Genomic DNA, 4252 nt, shown 5'->3' with positions numbered 1-4252 from the left:
TCATCTGTATTTATTTTATTTCACAGGAATTCTTCAAATCCTTCAGACTCGTACATCGCGTCGGTTTCTACAGTCTCGCCTGACGCCAGAAATGGAGAGGAAGCTCGTGTTCCTGACGTCCAATGTTAAATTCGGTTTACAGAAGCGATATCAGGATTGGTTCACCAAACAGGTAAGGTGTATTTTTATTATCCAGAGGTTTTCTAGGTTCCTTCCCTTGATTTTTTACCCTTTGGACGTAATAGCGCGACCACTCTTGCTGCCACGACGCCACGGGACGCTTTTATATTTTCAATGGTTATCCGAAAGAGGGGTCTCTGATTGAAATTTTGCTATTTGCTTAATGAAAAAATTCCAAAAATTAAAGAGTCTGTCTCTCATTCAATGGAGATATTGGAGATGTTTTCATACATGGGTTTGTGTGGGTAAAACACCGTAGAATACGGTGTTCAGGGTAACCGTGCCCAGTGGTATTGTGCTTGTTTGTCATGCAGAAGATACCAGGTTCGAATCCCGATAATCTGTATCATTTTCATAGGTTTGCTTTATCAGGCGACTACGCGCTATTAACAGTCACGCGACTATGCTTCCAATATGCGACGGACCTTGGACTTAGTTGTCAAAAGCGCGACCACTCTTGCTGCCACGACGCCACGGGACGCTTTTATATTTTCAATGGTTATCCGAAAGAGGGGTCTCTGATTGAAATTTTTTCATACATGGGTTTGTGTGGGTAAAACACCGTAGAATACGGTGTTCAGGGGCACGGTCAGCCCAGTGGTATTGTGCTTGTTTGTCATGCAGAAGGTACCAGGTTCGAATCCCGATAATCTCTATCATTTTCAAAGGTTTGCTTTATCAGGCGACTACGCGCTATTAACAGTCACGCGACTGTGCTTCCAACATGCGACGGATCTTCGACTTAGTTGTCAAATAAATAAATGAATGTTGTGTTTTGGTTTCAGTATCTCTCAACTACAGAATCGCCCGCGGAACCCTTTTCAAAAGGTGAACATCTTTGCGGAACCCTGAACTTTCAAGATTGCACCCCCCACCCCCCTTATTATAAAAATATGCTATGAAGCTAAGCTCTCCACCCGCCAGCCTAGTTGGCTGAAGGGTTAGTACGTCTGCCTTTCAATCGCATTTAATAAATAAATGAATGTTGTGTTTTGGTTTCAGTATCTCTCAACTACAGAATCACAAGCATTACGTTATGATGTGATTAGATTCATTGTAGGAGTTATACATCCCACCAATGAACTTCTATGTAGTGACATTATACCCAGGTAAGTGAACTCACTTTTTTTTCGACAAAACACTCAGATTTATTTATTTACAATTCATGAACAAATCGAACAGCCATTACATTACACTTCCTTCTAGAGATGTGTTAGGAGTGAATAAAGTTAATAGTGAATGAGCATGCCCATCTCGTAGTATGTCTCTCATCAGATGGCGTCTGATCTTCAATCTTCTTCTTTACCTTCGCTTTTTCCCGTGTACAGACGGGGTCGGCGTTTTTCGTCAGCCTCTCAATCAGCACTGGCGTTATTACTTTGGGCTGACATTTGGTTTTGGCTACAGAAATTTTTCGAGTGGATGCCGTTCCCGTTCGCACTCAACCTTGCTGTTTAAGCGAGGGAAATTTTAAGCTGGTATCCTCCAGTGTGATTTCTCAATTATTTAGCCTTAAGATACCATGTTTTTTACTTACAATTACACGATGCGCATTTCGATCATTGGATCATCATAAGGCTCATTGGATATCTTAAGGCTAAATAATTGAGAAATCACACTGATTGATCTCAGGTACCATATAAGCGTTGTACAAAACAATACAAAATACTCAGATTTATTTATTTACAATTCATGGAAAAATCGAACAGCCATTACATTACACTTCCTTCTAGAGATGTGTTAGGAGTGAACAAGTTAAAATAGTGAATGAGCATGCCCATCTCGTAGTATGCCTCTCATCAGATGGCGTCTGATCTGCAATCTTCTTCTTTACCTTCGCCTTTTCCCGTGTACAGACGGGGGTCGGCGCCAGGGATTTTTTTTTTTTTTTTTTTTTGACAGAGGGAAATACAAAGTCTTATTGTTATTATAGCCTACCATTTAGATGTCAACCACGTTCAATTTTGCTTACCTATAGTGAGATGTCACATTAGAAACATCAAACAAAAAACTCCTTGTTGAACTGAACTTTTTTTTTACTTTCTGCATGTCAAGCAAGCACATTACCACTGGGTCTCCTTTTGTTCTCCTTGTCCTTTGTTTTCCGAGTCCAGGGTTTAGATTACAAGCTTAACCCATCTTTTTGGGCTGTTTGCCTTTATACCTAAGCCTCAGAGTCGGCGTTTTTGTAAAGTCCAGGATTTAACTATTAAAGTTATACCTAATTTTCATGTTGGAATGCCCTCGTTTTTTACTTCTTTTTTTTTACTTTCTGCATGTCAAGCAAGCACATTACCACTGGGTCTCCTTTTGTTCTCCTTGTCCTTTGTTTTCCAAGTCCAGGGTTTAGATTACAAGCTTAACCCATCTTTTTGGGCTGTTTGCCCCTACACCTAAGCCTCAGAGTTGGCATTTTTTGTAAAGTCCAGGATTTAACTATTAAAGTTATATCTAATTTTCATGTTGGAATGCCCTCGTTTTTTACTTCACAGAGTTTGGCTGGAGAAACACCCAGTCATTTTGTCAGGTCTCCTTTTGTTCTCCTTGTCCTTTGTTTTCCAAGTCCAGGGTTTAGATTACAAGCTTAACCCATCTTTTTGGGCTGTTTGCCCCTCCACCTAAGCCTCAGAGTCGGCGTGTTTGTAAAGTCCAGGATTTAACGATTAAAGTTATACCTAATTTTCATGTTGGAATGCCCTCGTTTTTTACTTCACAGAGTTTGGCTGGAGAAACACCCGGTCATTTTGTCGAACGTTGTCTACACATATCTGCGTCTCATAGAGGATCATTCTAGTCCGCCTCTGCTGCCACTCAGACAGCGGGAGACCAACTTTGTGATCGGGCTACTGCGAGAGAAGTGGTCAGAGTGTGTTAGTACCATAGGTAAGTGGGTTTGTTAAAAGAAGCAAGTTCCAAGACTTCCAGGCAGTGCAATAGTCCTAACTAAAATGGATGTGGGATCCAGAAGAGACAGTCTTAACATAATAATAAGACTGGAAGTTGTCACAGAAAAGCAGTCATTTTGTCGAACGTTGTCTACACATATCTGCGTCTCATAGAGGATCATTCTAGTCCGCCTCTGCTGCCACTCAGACAGCGGGAGACCAACTTTGTGATCGGGCTACTGCGAGAGAAGTGGTCAGAGTGTGTTAGTACCATAGGTAAGTGGGTTTGTTAAAAGAAGCAAGTTCCAAGACTTCCAGGCAGTGCAATAGTCCTAACTAAAATGAACGTGGGATCCAGAAGAGACTGCCTTAACATAATAATAAGACTGGAAGTTGTCACAGAAAAGCAGAGTTTTTATATTGGCATGTCAAACTCAAAATGTATAGAGGGCCATTTTTGATATTTGTTGAACATTGGCGGGCCGCAGGTATTCACCCCCTTTCCCCCCTCCCCCCCTGGTAAAAAAAAAAATCATGGGATTCATTTGTTTTTTAAAAAAGAATTTAAGAAATTTTATTGGGTCACAATTTTATTTTGAACATACCTACAAATAGTCTCCAAATCTCGTACGTCTGAACTAGATCCAGCGTGCTAGTGATTTTAATCCAAATTTTTAGTAAGTAGGTAAAGTAGGTATTATTTTATTAGATACGTTTACCAAGAAGCAGTTTTTAACTTCATTTTGTTTCAAAGATTAAAGTAAGAAAAAAAAAATAAATAAAAAAAAATGTCTCCTTGTGAAATATTATTAATTTATTTAATATTATACCCTTGTGGCTCGCAGCGGGCCGCACAATTTGACCAGGCGGGCCGCATGCGGCCCGCGGGCCGCCAGTTTGACATGCCTGTCTAATCGGTTATCGGTTTATTATTATCGTTCCCAAAATGACCTTTTGCATTTCATTAGACTTTGAGCAATGTTTTCCTCCGAAATAGCTTTACATTCGAGAGGTCCATGTTGTTTCCACTTTGGATAATAAAAGCTATCTCGGAAACTGTCAAGAGTGTTTCGGAAACTATCAAGGGTTGCGATCTTGAAAAGGGGCAACACATAATTCAATCAAAAGCTAAAAGTTTAAACAATACTTGAAGATTGGTGAAAAGGCTTTTAACAGTGAACACTTAA

The 4252-nt window shown here is 40.2% G+C and overlaps 1 pseudogene; it reads left to right on the top strand.

Annotated features, from left to right (window-relative positions):
- The first annotated feature begins 23 nt into the window (after window positions 1–23).
- LOC113472460 lies at window positions 24–1293 on the top strand (annotated as a pseudogene).
- The last annotated feature ends 2959 nt before the right edge of the window (window positions 1294–4252 follow it).

This window comes from Diaphorina citri, unplaced genomic scaffold, assembly GCF_000475195.1.
Source record: "Diaphorina citri unplaced genomic scaffold, Diaci psyllid genome assembly version 1.1 scaffold5584, whole genome shotgun sequence".
Lineage (NCBI taxonomy): Eukaryota > Metazoa > Arthropoda > Insecta > Hemiptera > Psyllidae > Diaphorina > Diaphorina citri.
Note: the sequence above shows the minus strand (reverse complement) of the source record. Positions and strands in the feature narration are given on the sequence as shown.